The sequence below is a fragment of the Microtus pennsylvanicus genome, chromosome 9, assembly GCF_037038515.1.
Source record: "Microtus pennsylvanicus isolate mMicPen1 chromosome 9, mMicPen1.hap1, whole genome shotgun sequence".
NCBI lineage: Eukaryota > Metazoa > Chordata > Mammalia > Rodentia > Cricetidae > Microtus > Microtus pennsylvanicus.
The window spans coordinates 37,896,313-37,911,878 of NC_134587.1; the positions used below are offsets into that span (position 1 = coordinate 37,896,313).

General features: G+C 37.6%; 1 long non-coding RNA gene across 1 annotated transcript; it reads left to right on the forward strand.

Annotated features, from left to right (window-relative positions):
- The first annotated feature begins 768 nt into the window (after positions 1-768).
- LOC142856883 (uncharacterized) lies at positions 769-15,037 on the forward strand. Its single transcript, XR_012911737.1, has 3 exons — positions 769-804; positions 10,119-10,189; positions 14,907-15,037. It is a non-coding gene; the product is annotated as an uncharacterized LOC142856883 (long non-coding RNA).
- The last annotated feature ends 529 nt before the right edge of the window (positions 15,038-15,566 follow it).

Below are 15,566 nucleotides of genomic sequence, written 5' to 3' on the forward strand. Positions count from 1 at the left end.
TTGTGTGGGATATATGACAAGACAATTCAATAGAAAAGAAAAACATTAAAACATGGTGGATTCTTATGTTTTTTTGGTTGTGGTTTTTCAAGACAGAATTTCTCTGTAGTTTGGAGCCTGTCCTGAAACGACTTCCTGTAGACCAGACTTGCTTCAAACTCACAAAGATCTGCCTGCCTTTGCCTCCAGAGTGCTACCATCACCCAGGGAATTCTTATTATTTTAATATTGGTAATACTCTGTATTTTCCTATAGGAAAAAAGCAGCAAAATAATAAATTAATTATTTTTGTTACTGTTACTAAATTTCTTATAAGAATTTTTGTCTTGTGTGTGTGTATATTTATACATACACACACTTATGTATATATGTATGTATGTATGTACAAATGTGAGTATACATAATTGTGTGCATACAAATATCAGGGGATAACCTCAGCATCCTTATATGCTACCCACTTTTTGTAGGAGCATCAAGGTTTCTTATTGGCCTGTAACTTTCCTAGTAGACTCAGCTGGTGAGTAAGTCATTTATCTCAGGTCTGAGATTACCAGCATAGACCACTACACTTGATGATGAGTTCTGGGCTTCAATTTCATGACTTGGTCACTGCAAGGTAAATTGTCTCCTCGGCCTGCAAGAAGCAACTGAGAGGTAAAAACTTTATATGGGCTCATTTTTGACAGACACTGTCCATTGTGTTTAGGGAGGCACAATTCATGAGAAAGTGGCAGGAGCAGCTCACAGTTGTGCATGGAGGAATTTGCTCACATCTAGGCAAATCAAGAAGCAGAGAGTGAACATGTCAGCACTCAGCTGGCTTTTTCTTTCTTTTTATTCAATCTATGAGTCTACAGTATATAGAATAGTGCCATCCACATATGGGGTACCTCTTCTCTTCTCATTTGCATCTCTCATAGACACACCCAAGGTATACATCATTGAGTAATTCTTTAATCAGGTTGTTGATGGAAATTAACTGTGATGAATGTTTGCATAAATAAAGAAATATGAATATCAGCTCCAAGGATATTTAATCTAGAGATGTTTAAAGTTTTTTATCTCTTTTAAAAATAAAAATAAGCTAGTGTTTTTCTTTTGTTATTTTTGTGATTGTGGGGATTGAAACTAGGTCATAATTATACTAGGCAAATATTTGCTATGCCTTTGAGCTATTTTCCAGCCAAATGAGATTTTAATGTAACAAATCATATGGAAATTATAGGAATGTGCTGTTAAAATATTATCACCAGCACTTTTGAAATTTTTATTTTAAGACATTAATTTCAAGATATCTACATTTCCTAAAAACTTTAAAGACTAAATTACCTTGTTCAAAAATAAGGATGATACACAAACCTACAAGTGGAGTCAGAAATTTAACTCGTAAGTATCTTTGCCCATGGCTGTTATTGTGAAGAGTCAAATGTTTAATATCATAAAATAATAAAGTGTACCCAAGTGTTGTGAGATCTTTTTGAAATGAACACTCTGACAACAAAGAGAATAGAAGAAAGGAGATGTCACTGGTAGCCTGAATCCAGGATAGCTCCTGAAAGGCTTCAACCCCAGGCTCAATTTGTATTCTCATACTCTAAAACCACAAGGTAAAGCAGGAAAGCAGGGAAGATCTTAGAGAAGTGTGAGTGGCCGCTAGCAGGTTGTCACAGGCAATCCCCCTTTGTTTCAGATGTTTCTTCAAGTCATCCTGTTTTGTTTAGCAAGTTGTGGTGGTTCAGGAAGAATGGCCCCCATAGGGTCATATATTTGACTGTTTAGTCACGAAGGAGTGAAACTGATAGAAGGATTAGGAGGTGTGGCCTTCTTGGAGGAAGTGTCACCGGGAGGAGGCTTTAAAGTTTCAAAATGTCCAAGACATGGCCAGGTGGTGTGGGAAGTCCTTCTGTCTATGTGTTGCTTTTATTGGTTAATGAATAAAGCTGTTTCAGCCAGTGGCTTAGCGGAATAAAGAAAGGTGGGAGTTCTTAGGAGATAGAGGAGGAGAGAGTAGGCAGAGGCAGGGAGATGCCATGTAGCCGCCAGAGGAGAAAGATGTGAGCCACCAGCCAGAGCCTTGCCAATAGGCCATGTGCTTCATGGTAAAACATAAAATAGAAATGGGTTAATTTATGGTGTAAGAGATAGCCAATAAGAAGCTAGCACCAATAATCGAAGCAATGATTTAATTAATACAGTTTCTGTGTGATTATTTTGGGAGTCATAGCGGCCTGGAAATAAATGAGCAGTCTCCAATAACAGGTAATAATTGTCAGGAAGGTTGGTATAAGCTTAGAAAAGTTCATTGAGCTCTTTGATCTATGTCACAGATTTCAAATGCTCTTCCTCTTTATGTAGGTATGCGTATGCTCTTGTTGTCCTTAGAGAACTCATTTTCTACTTTGTCTTCCCCAAACCCATACTACTGTCCTTCTCATGCCGGACAAGGCTTACTATAGGTCTCTAACAGAACCTGAAAAGGTAAGGGATAAATAGTTTTATTACCATTACATACAGAATATAGAATTGATTTTCCTGACTTATAATTGGCATTGTATGCCAAGCTCTTAGACCATGTAAGTCTGTTTTCTGACATACTTATCTATATAAGGCACGATCTCTCTTTTCTGGACTGAAATATTCCTCAGGTGCAATTCATTGGGCTGTATTTCTAGTTCCATTTGGCTTATACCAACCTTCCTGTGGACTTTTGAGGATCTAGCAGGAAACTTATTGTGTAGATAGTTGTAATCAGTGTCATAAAGATTCATGATGCTATTCTCTTCCAGCCATTGCCCTTGAGCTGCTACATATTTTAACTTTGAACAATGGACTTCCTGCTTGAGTTAGTTGCTTAATTTCCTGATATAATCGTGCTCTTTACAGTATGATAGCTTCTCTTTCTTACTAATGCAATTTGCTATGATATAGCATGTTTCAGGTGTTGGACTGCCTAACTGGTACAATGTTTTTTTCCCCCTTGAAGTAAATACCCATGCATTTCTTTCATTGTTTTAATGAAAACACACCAAAATAATATATTTATTATTATTTGACCATGCCCCTCAAATTTCATGTGTTATAAGCTTAATCTCTAAAGTCGTGTGTTTATGGTATTTGGCAGTGAATCCTTCGAAGATAATTAGATTGAGATAAGTTCATCCCATTATTAGACTAGTGACTTTATAAGACAAGAGCGAGACCTGACCTGTAATACTCTGTCACATTGTATGGAGTGGAGCGTTTAGCCTGGTCATGATGCAGCAGAAATTCCATCACCAGAGTAAGTTGGGCCTTTGTATTTGAAATTATTAGTTTTTAGAACTGTACAAAGAAATCCTTAGATATTATAGCTACCCCTATTCTGTGATATTTGCTTTAAGGAATAACAAACAGGCTAAGATAGTACTGAGTCTCTAGTTTATCCTAAAAGTTTCAAGTGTGATGGGAATGAAGATATTCATAAATCCCCTTGAAATTATTATTCAGTTGCTCTATGAAATTGTTTTTTCCATTTAAATAACTTGTCTTTCCAGCTCTAGAATATGACTTTTTCATTAAACCTCAAATATCTTCCTGAGCTAAGAAAGAATTTGTTGTCTCCATACCTGGGGCACTTTGCACACCCTAGACCTTCAGAAGGTTTTCTTTCCACAAGGTCCAATTCAGAGGCTACATTTTAAAAATGTTTTTGAACCAGCTTTTGACCCAGTTGATCAAAAACTATGATGCTGACATCTCAATACTTTGATTTAATAGATTCTGAAGGCTATATCAAAATTGTCATGACTGACTGGCATCTTATATCACTTTTATAGTGCCTTTCCAGTTCCCGGTAGATGTTTCTAACCACAAGTTTGGATCTTCTTTAGCCTGTGAGAATTCGTTTTCAAGCTTGCTTTAATCATTCACACCTATAATCCAAGCACTTGAGAAGTGGAGAACTAGGGTCCACAGCTAGCCTAGGGTACATGAGACCTTGTCTCAACTTAAAAAAAATCAGAAAAAAGGAGGAGGAAGATGAATAAAGGTGGAGGAGGAGAAAGAAAAAATTAAAAAGAAGAAGAGAATATTTTCCTTTCTGTTATGCCTGGTTGCGTCCCTAGAGGACAGGCCTTTGCACCCCCACTTGATCTGTTCTGCACTCTTGTGCTTGGTTGTTCCAAAAACAAGAGCAAAAAGAAGAACAAAACAATCTGTTGTTTTCAGTAATGTTTCTAAAGATGCTTACCGCTATGGTGATGAGCTTCTTGTTTTTGCTGGCTCAGCCTCCCCTGCTGAGGGCTATATATACTGTGTGAGAAAGTGGAATAAAGGCTTGTCCGCAGAACCTGAAGTTGTGTTGTGTGTTAATCCTGATGTCCCTTGCTCAGAAGAACTACAATTGCCATGCTGGCGTGGCAATGCCTTTTCTTCATTTGTGTTCAGAAATTTGTTTTCTATAATATACCAAAAAAAAAAAACCCCACAGAGAGGCATTTGTGGTTCAGACTTCCAGTAGCTTGTCCTTTGTAAGGAGGAAAATATTCATCTTGAGGACTTGATTATGGCATGTGCAGGTGTAGGCAGTGAGGGGACTGCACAGCTCCATAATGTCCCTTTCAGCAGTCTGAGAATTCACCTAATCATATAGGGACAAGGACTCAGAACAAAGCAGAACCATGACGTTAGCATAGAAAAGAACTGCAAGCCAATCCCTGTAGTGATACTTCATTTGTATTTTAATAAATAAATCTTGTTTTAAAATCAGAGAGTAAAACAACCCCACTGATCAACCTTATAGACCAGGCAGTGGTGACACACGCCTTTAACGCCAGTAGCCACACTAGTTTGCCATAGAAACCAGGTGGTAGTGGTGTACACCTTTAATCCCAGCTCTAAAGAGGAATATAAGAGAGGAGAAGATAGTTTTCAGATACAGTCTCCTTCTGAGATTCCTGGAGGCAGGATTGTCATTTCAGACTGAGGTAGAGGTAAGAGTCAGTGGCTGACAGTTATGCTTTTTTGACCTTGAGGTTAAATCCCAATATTTGCCTCTGCATCATGTAATCATGTTACATTCTCTCATTGAAGCAGAGTTGAAGATTTTATTAAGGGTACTTTAATACAGACTTAAGTATAAGAGCTAAGAGGAAAAATAGATGATTAAGGAGAACACAGTATGTACTGCGATCATGGATGTGAATTTTTCTGAGACAAAGTAATGGAAAGTAAGTGAACACATGTGGACAGAGGCTCCTCAAAGCTGTCATTTTAGTACTAGCCATATATACCACTTTGGTGGCTCTCAGGTTATATCTTGTAAGACTTTAAGACAATCCTGAAGCCATTTTTGACAATTCTGAATCCTCTCAGCCTCTGTGCCATAGTGCTTCCCCTCCTCCCCTGGGAACCAAGGACCTAACAGCTACACTCACACGTACTCAGTTCCTGAACAATTACCCATATACGCATGCTTTGGTTCGGTCCCCTGGGAAATGGGGTCAAAATGACCTCTTACCTCATCTGATCTGGCAACAGCTCTCCAGTCAATTATTGGTAATAGTCCTTTCAAATAAGCCAATCAGAATAGTCAAAGAACAACCCCCCTTGCTTCTGTGGCCCCTTTAAAAGTAGACTGTACCCGCTATTCGGGGTCCCTTGGCTTCTCGAATGCTGGGGGACCCTGTCATGACAGAATTAATAAAATCCTCATGCTTTTGCATCGGCTGTGGTGTGTGAGATGGTCTCTGGGGGCGATTCCTTCTCGGTGTTTGGACGCTAGAGTCCAACAATCTCACAAGGTTATAAACACCCCCTCTTTTCACCTTCTTTGGATTATTGATATTATTATCTCTCTGTGGCTCTGGCAATGCCTTGGGTGGAGTTATACTTTAATAAAGTTAAACCAGAGACAATTAAAGTTGTGAAAGAGGCAAGATGTTTCTGCTGAGATTCTTAGAAAACTGCAGGTTTAAACTGGAAAGGGAACAAAGTCCTTAAACAATTGTTAATTATACTAAATTCTTTCTTCTTTATCGTACAGTCTTCAGCAAGATTCCTGGTTGAGGGTTTTCCTCTCCCTTTTCATACCGCTAAGATTTTCCCTATCTTTCTATTATGCTTCATAAGAACCTGGAGTAGGGTCATTGGTATTCCTGCTTCCTGGACTACGGAAAAAACATCTTTGTCCATTAAACTGCTTGTAAGCTTTGTGTGAGGCATTGAGTACTTCTGTCAATACTGTTCTTTTGTTTTGTTTTGTTTTGTTTTTCGAGACAGGGTTTCTCCGTAGCTTTGGTGCCCGTCCCTGAACTAGCTCTTGTAGACCAGGCTGGCCTCGAACTCCCATAGATCCGCCTGCCTCTGCCTCCCGAGTGCTGGGATTAAAGGCGTGCGCCACCACCGCCCGGCTCAATAATGTTCTTAAAGTGGTCTTGCTTTTGTCATTTTCTCAAGCTACTAACTTATACTAATCCGATGCATAGTAACATTCATCATTCAATTAGTTTTTCTCCACAAATATTAGGTATCCTGTTGAACATGATCCATGATTGCTCTCTCAGGCATTCAGTTGTAATTCTCAACTTCACTTTCTCTTTTCAGTTGAATTGCTTGTTTCTTGTTTTATTTTATTTTTTTAAATTTATTTATTTATTAAAGATTTCTGCCTCCTCCCCACCACCGCCTCCCATTCCCCCCCCCCATCAAGTCCCTCTCCCTCATCAGCTCGAAGAGCAATCAGGGTTCCCTGACCTGTCTAGTTGATGAAGTATACGGCATGCATTAGTTGCCTGAGAAAGGTTGCACAGAAAAATAAATGAAAATAACTGGAAAGAGAGAGAGAGAGAAGATACCTAACAAATTCTTGACATATTTATTTTACTGGCTCACTTGGCTTTGGAAACTGGGTAGGCCAGTCCAGAATCTGTAGAGTGGGGGAGAACTCTCAATTCTGATGAAGTTATAGACCACAGTTTCTCCATTTTTCTGGAAAGCTCACTTCCCTGCAAAGGCCTTTCAGTGAATGGAAACAGGGTCCATCAGATCATTTGGGGTTATTCCTTTTAATTAAAGCCAAATGATGGCAGATGGCTATTTCTCCACAACCCTTTAACCTTTCTCTCTTGGAATCCTAAAGATAGAAAAGAAAAAAAAAACTTAGAAAAAGCTTGCTGATTGGCCCCCATTGATAGCTATAATACTCCTCAAGTGACCTGGACATAGTCTCTTCTCTTCTAATGTTGAATAAACTTTTATTAATTTATTTTGGAAACCCCCTTAGTTTAAATTGCTTTAGTGTGAACAGTTATGTTTTTATAAAAATACCACATTCTTCCTACAAACGAAAAATGGATCTAATTGGTTAATTTATTGTTTTTCTTATTTACACGTGATTTCTTGCTTCAATTTGAACGTCCTGGGGGAAATCCAGCTGTTCACCACGGAATGTCAGCTCATCCCCCTCCTCCACTGTGTTCTAACTCTTGTTGGTTTTATTCTCAGTCTGGCCTTTTTTTTTTCTCTCTTTTGCCAGAAACTCATGGGAGTTTTACTCTGTAACCATACAAATAATGGAAGTTCTAGTAAATTTGAACAGTTAATATGACAGTTCCAAGTTTCTGGATATTATGTCCCTTAGTCACTAGAAAGCAACTTCTAAAGTTTAGCAACCAATTTTCTACTATGTCAAGCTCTACCCTAAACAGCTTGGGAAGAATGAGGTCCAGCTTTATTCATGTTAGCAGTTAGCTTTAGAAATATACGCATTCCCTGCTCGCACTCTTATCTAAAGCTGCAGCCTCCAGCCCAGTCCCAGAGACATATGGCTCTGTATTTCTTGGAAGATTTGCAGCTGCTCCTGACTGCTCCGCATCCCTTGAGTCCAGCTGCAATGCTAGCTAATTACTCCAGTCTGAAGAGTTGAGCTACATGCATATGTGCTTCTCTAATACTGGAATGCAAATCTTTGTTAATGACAAGTATTTTTGTGTGTGCTTAACAGCAGAGCTACAAAGAAAAATCTGAGTTAACTGTTTTTGCTATATTGCACCATAAGTATTGAGAGTACGTGGCTTTAATCACTGTGGAGCACTAAATATTTAAAAATATTTTTGCCCCAAAGTACTTTTACTCATCAACATCACCGGTACTGGCGCATAGTTTGTCAACAAGAAAGAAGAATGAATCAAAGTGAAATATTAACTTTCTCTTAGTGCCGAGGGGGCAACGTTACTAATTCTTAAGCTACTCCTATTTATTTTACAAACAACCTTATGTAGAATACTAATAGAGAAAACTAAGACATAAGTTGAGGTATTGGGGATGCAAAACTATGTTGTTTAAAGAACCATTTTTGTTGCTTCCTAAATAAAATATCAGTCATTTTGCCATATTTATGTCCATTAAAGCTGGAGAAAAGACAATTTTGGAGGACTTGCTGAGCCCAGCCTTAAAATAAACATTAAGGGGAAAAAATTGTTAAGGAAATGGGTAACTTAAAATTTGGAGAAAAATCTCAAATGAAAGCACAAGAGAGAGAGAGAGAGAGAGAGAGAGAGAGAGAGAGAGAGAGAGAGAGAGAGAGAGAGAGAATGTTGGAAGAAATACAAAACATAAATAAATATATATACAGGCAGATATTTTTAAAGCATTTGTTTGTTCTAGAAAACCATTTATAGGTGCTCTTGATGAGTAGTTCAATAAAAAAAAAAGTAGCTTAGGGCTACTGAAAGCTGTTTCACACCGAATAGTTTGGGGGCAAAAATGCTATTGCACGTACCAGGAATCTATTAAATAACTGAGACACTGAGACACAGTATCACCCTAAAGTACATTATGAGACATTAAAATTTGAGTGTACTAACAAGTGCAAGGTAATTAAGCATATAATTGTGAATTATTGTTGGAAAATTGTCATTATGGAAAACCTTGTATAGAATTCCCGAACAATACTTTTACAGTTACAAGAATAGTGTAGGACCTGGTTATTATGCATCCTAACTATATCATGTAAAAGAAAATCCTTCATATATGAGTTAAACATCTTTCAGTCATTGGCAGGGTCAGAATCAGGGGCATAGATGAGAGTGATCTGATGAATCTAAGGTTGAAGGAGATCTAATGGATAATTTAGCAGAGGTCATTCCTCATTTCTGTTAAAGAATCTCTCTGGGCTTACATAACCTTATAACCACTTTGCTTTTTCTTTCTTTAAACTGTTACTGTATTCAGAAGATACTTATCTTCCAAGAATAGACTTGTGTTTCAAAGACAAATTATGCTTACCTTCCAAGAACAGGTCTGCATTTCAAATACAAATTATGATTCCTTTGTAGGATGCATTGATGAGCCCTTGACTAAATGAGACTGGGCATTATATAGAGTATGAATTTGCTTCATTTCTGTGTCTGTGCCACATGGACAGAGTAAGACATAGTATCTATATCATTATCCGTGTTGATCAGGTCCCAAATCTGAGTTCTCTAATCCTACAACAAAATGAACCAACTTTTACAGACTCATATGACTTTCATTAGGCTTCCTGCCTTTCATGAACTAATGTGTGTACCTATTTTTATACACTTACTTACGTATGTATACCTATTGTAGGAATGTAAATTTAATCCAACATGGTTTTTCAATAGTAATCTTATGATGGTTATTCTTATATCTTTCCTTCCACCCATTAATGAACATCTGTGGCTTCCCTTCTTGGAATACCATAAAGCCATTAGATTTACTAGCTTAGAAAAATGATCCAGTCTCTTGTTTGTTAGAATCTCTGTACAGACTCTGCCCTGACTAATTTACTAACAAAGTGAATGTGTGTTTTATTTGATCAGCAGTGATTCCTGAGTCCTAAGTTGTGGAAAAAGAAAATATGAATGTTGTCAATGTGAATGGAGCCAAAGGAGAAAAAGTGTCTTAATTGTAATCTATCCCAGTACTTGCTAGGACCAAGTATCGTACTGAGAACATTTCCTGTGCACTCGTTACAACTCACTCCCCACATGCCACAAATGCTAGGCCTGAAAAGGTGAACTGGATATCTTGTAAAACTCCCAGTTCCTAAGTTTACAGTGAATTTGTCTTTGGTAACTTCAAATTCCTGAAGGAAATTCTCTGCTCCATCCACTCAGAATGTCCCCATGATGAACCATAAATGCCTACTGGAAACTCATGAGAGTAATTGGATTCAACACCAGATGGGGTAGGCCTGGACTTTTCTACTCTGTCAACAGCCTTTTTCCTTGAGTGTTTCCTTATTTCATGTCATGTCTCGTTAGGCAAACTAATTTACAAAGACAACATTTAATTTGTTGTCACTTTCTGCATCTAACACATTATTAATTAATGACTTAAAAGGATTGTAGCTACAAATATTCTCCATTTTGCTGGGTCCCCTGGACCAGTTTCTCTCCACACACCAGTCCCACTGACTAGCTCCTATAGCCACTTCTGAAATAATCATTCTGAGGCTTAATATTAATTACATATTCTTTGACCTATTAGCTCAGGCTTCTTATTAACTAACTCTTACATTTTAAATTAACCCACTTCTATTATTTTATATTTTATCATGAGGGTCATGGTTTGTTACCTCTTGTTTCTTGGGCGGCTACATGGTGTCTGCCTGACTCTGCCTTCTTTCTCCCTGCATTCAGTTTAGTTTTCCCACCTGCCTATGTTCTGCCCTGCCATCAGCCGAAACAGCTTTTTTATTAACCAATGGTAATAAAGCATATTCATATCATGCAGAGGGCAATCTTACATCAAAGGATGAATTTTTGCATATGAGTATCCAACTAGGAATAACTGGGATACATGGAAAATAGAAAGGACCACGGGGAATGGGAAGAAAAAAACTCTGCTGAGAGGATGGCAAGACCTAGGTGCGATGAAGTGGGAGAGGGCAAAATGGTGAAAGAATTTAACTGGAGAGGGGAGAGAGAGGATAATTCTATGGGAAAGGAAGAGAAGAGAAGGACATATTACTAAAGATGGATGAAAAACAAGCATTATTTTCTAAGATTACTTTAAAATGCATATGGAATATATGGAATATATAGTTTAAATGGAGTTATACCTCATGAAGAGATAATGCTCTCCCTATAGCTATCTATGTCTCACAAAACGGCAGTGCCAGGCAAGGGAAATTTCTCTTTGAGTTCTTAGGTAGGGCCAAGAGTACCCCCAACATATAAATAAGCCATTGCCATTGCCCTTCAATGCCTCCAAGAACTTGAAGGTTCTGCCTTTTCCTTTGTTTGTTTGCTTTTTGCTGAGGACACTACAATACCAGGAGGAATGGAGTTGGTACTGATCTGAAAGCCTCCTCCCTGAGGGATAGCTCTTGTCATATCAAAAGGTGCTGTGAAATATGTCAAAAGAGAAAATCGACCAATAACCAAACCATCTGTAAAGCCAGTGAACTATAGCAATTACTAGCCCTTATATACGTTCCAAATAGGACAATACTGGCATTGGATCTAAGACTCTTCATTGTAAGGGAACTATTGCCTGGTCTTGTAAACGTCACTAGCCATGATTAAAGAGGTCGTAGCCATGAGGGGAGAGCCTACTATTATTATTTTTTAACCAAATACATTTCTAATAATTTAAGTACTTATCTTTATACATACAGATAATTGTAGCTCTTCTCAACAAATAAACTTCCTTTTGCTGCAAATGGAGCCTACTACAGAGATTCATAATAAGAGAAAATTCAGAGAAGAAGTGATCCAGGGATGCCTAGCCCTCATTGATATATCTAAAATCCACCCTCTACACCTAAGCATCAAACATCATCAAGGAAGAAGAAGCGTAAAGATTATAAGAACCAAATAATCATGATGCCTGTAAGAGATAGTTTCTTTTAGATATAACAGGGATGCTGAAATTATGAAAAATCAACAATATGATAACCTAACAATACCTGTATAATTGCACCAGTCAACATGCCAAAATGGATGGTGGAAATTTTATAAGGTCACCCAAGAGCTATAGATAATCAATGGCTGCTGATAAAGGGATATTCAGTCTTTTTAGAGATGAACCCCCTACCGGTGGTCAGCCCTAAACACATATACACATGAAAAACACTAAATGGTTATACATGCACATATGCTTGTATATATTATAATTATAGAGCAAGAGGGCTGGGGGACATAAGGAAAGTTGAAGGTGGGAGGGAGGGTGGGAAAGATGTCAGTAGAGAACTTATATGTGAAATTTTAAAAATTAAAAAGTAAAATGAAATGAATGCACAAGTATACTTTTAAAAAGATGATACATGTGTAGGGTATTTGCAAATTGAAAAGTACATCTTTTGCCTTATGAAATCTTCACAATCATTCAGTTAGGAATGGTAAATCTCTACTTGGCAAATAAGATAACTAAGGACCTGAGGCATAAAGATTAAGCGACTTCTTTGAAGTCATACTTTAGAAGTCTGACAAAACCAGATTTAGGTAAATTGCTTAGATCCTTAAATACTTTTGTTAAAATTGTCAAGTCATACTATCATCCCTGGAAGATAAACCTCAACAGAAATCTTAAATTTTAACATCCCTTTAAGGAGTGCAGTTTGCAAAATGCATAATCCTAAATGCACATAGTTAGCACTGCTTGACTTGCCCAAAGTAGCAAAAAGACATGAGGATGAAACTAACAGAGAAATTCTCTGTATCACGCTGACATGAGCTAGTATGATCTCAGCTCCGCCTTCACAGTGGTTTCATACTAAAACTCGGCGTTTATCACAGATAACAGGGAGTGTGCCTGTAACAGCCACCGCAGTTCAGTTTCTAACAATGTACAAAGACAATGCCTCCGAGCACCATTGTGTGTCTGTGCATCTATGATCAAGTCTTTAATTTCAGATCATGAAAGAGATCTGAAAAAGTATCGTGAATCACATTTTACAAGAGATGAAAAGGCAAATGGTCAAATCTACTGGGATATGGCAACAACTGTGCTTCTTTTTTCACTAGCTGATTAATTTGAAAAATGTTTATTGAAAAGATTTTTTGTTTGTTTGTTCTAGGTACTGGAAGAGAGCAGTAGAATAGTAAAAAAAAGCAACACAAATAAAAGAAGGGAAGGAGAAGAACAAAAATTATTGCTCTACTGAGTTTATATTCTGTGGCAATGGGCAAAACAAAAGGGTAAATTGTAGAATATGTGAAAAGTAATGGCACATATGAGAAAAAGTAAGCAAGAAGGACAGGGAAGCAACTCTTTGGGGACTAGACAGTGATTGGACAGCTAATTTCTTAGTAGGTGACCCTTTAAACAATAATTTGAAGAAAATGAAAGAGTATATGAGAATATTTGGAGAAAGTCTATGCAAAGATCTTCAATCTGCACTCTAATGATACCTTTGAGAGTCCAGAGCCAGCGTGTTTGGGACAGAAAGACAAGAGTAGATTGCAAAGCCTTACAATCAGGTCTATACAGATCCTTGCATAATCCTTGATTCCTACTCGAACTGAAGTGATTGGGGAATTTAGAGCCAGAGTGCTACCTTTGGGCTTAGTTTTTATTGATTTTTGATTTTAAAGAACATTTATTTATTGAATGTTTGTGTGTAGACCTGAGTGTATGTGTACCACAAGTGTGCAGGAGCCTGCTGAGCCCAGAAAATGGCCCTGGATCCCCTAAAGCTGGAGTAATAGGAATTTGCAAGCTGATGTGTGGGTGTCAGGAAATGAACATGGGTCTTCTGAAAGAGTTATAAGTCTCTTTAACCACTGAATCACCTCTCTAGTCCCTGGGCTTAGTCGTCAGTGTTAGTTTTAAAGTTAATTTTAACATTTTAGGTTACTCCCTGGGTTTGGGGAAGAATGGATTAGACTGAGGCAGGATGGATGGAACCAGGGAAACCAGGTGGAAGGTCATCCCAACCAATATTTCGTGGGAGAGGATATGGTGCTTCGGATTAGTTGATAGTTACAGAAATGGTTTGAAGTGGGGTGAATGCTGGCTGTATTTTGAAGATGGATTCTGAAGATGGATTTAAGAACCCTTGAGGTATTACAATTGGGATGAAAAACAAACTACAACAGTTTCAAAGTTTTTAGCTTGAGCAATTCAAAAGAAAGCTTTTCCGTTAATGAGAAGTATATTTGCAAGAGTAAGAGCTTATTTGGAGAAAGATGAAAACTTAGGATCAGACGTATTTCTCCTGAGATGTCTGCCTGAAACACAAGCAGTGTTGTCATAGGCATTGAATATAAATCTACACATTAGGTAAAAATAATCAAACTAGAAAATATAGTGAACACCAGGGTTTAGGTGATATTTTAAATTTATAGTAAAATTAGCGGAAGGGGGAAAAGATGCAGGAACAAGGAGAAATCCAGAGACTTGAGTCCTAGTATAAATTCTATCTTGAATTCTTAAAACATAAAATAGAGTATTGATTGAAGGCCATTGAAGTTAAATCTACATTAGGATACTAGACATAGAATTCCCAAATCCTCTCAAAAATTAGTCATCTATTATAGAGTAAGCTTGATTTTAACTGTTAGTAGAATTGAAGCATTCTTTACATTCTTGGGATAAGATGAAGGTAACATTTTGCAGAGCTTGCCTCCACACATAACAGCTTGAGTTCTGACGCTGGCTCTTTGCTACTGAGCACTTCCTCAACATATACCATTGCTCCCTGAGCAGTCAACCTCCCTCATATGATGTAGTATCACAGTACTAGGTGTGTGTGTGTGTGTGTGTGTGTGTGTGTGTGTGCAATGCTTTGTAACTTTCAGATAGCTGTGGGATTGTTATAGTTTTTGATAAATGAGATTTTATGCTAGTGTGTTTAAAGGTAGATCAGTCCACAAAAGCCTTTTATTCTCTTCTCTTAAGGAATGGTTCAAGGATTCAAATAAATCATTGGGTGCTTATGTACAATGTGAATTTTCTAGGAATTCTGATTCACTCTGTCTGGAAGGGAGCCTAAGAATTTGCACAGCAAATGACTGTGAAGCTGACTCAGAACTAAAATCAGAAGCCACTTGTGACAAAGTGTGAGTGATTCAGCCCGACAAAAAAAAAATGTATGGCCTTGAAAGGAGCTTAAAGTGGATTGTGTTAAGGTAAACAAAACATCCCTTGAAGAATAGACTAGATGAATCTTTTGTAAGCAGTTTTTCTAATCTTTGGCTTTATCACATCCCTAGGAAGCCACCTGTGAAGTGTGTTTTGTTATTGAAGAAAATGAAATAGCCCTTTGAGAAGGCAAGTGTGGCATTCTTCTCTAGGAAGCAGAATTTTACTAGTTGACTTTTAAAGACTCGGCAAGTTATGTTTTTAAAACCAAACAAGAAATACACAAAGAAATAGAGCCTTCCGTTGCTATAAATTCTCAGACTCTGAGTATTTTTAAAGTAAAGAAAAATCAAAGAATTAGCTCAGATTTTTAAATTTTCTCCTGCTTTAATCCTGGGTCATCTGCTATAATAAAACATTTTTTAAAAACTCTTTTCACACTTTCTTTTGATAAATGTTTCCACTCAATTTTGAGTACCAAGTCATTAACCTGAACTCTAAACCACTGAACAGCTGCATGAGAAATACTATATAGA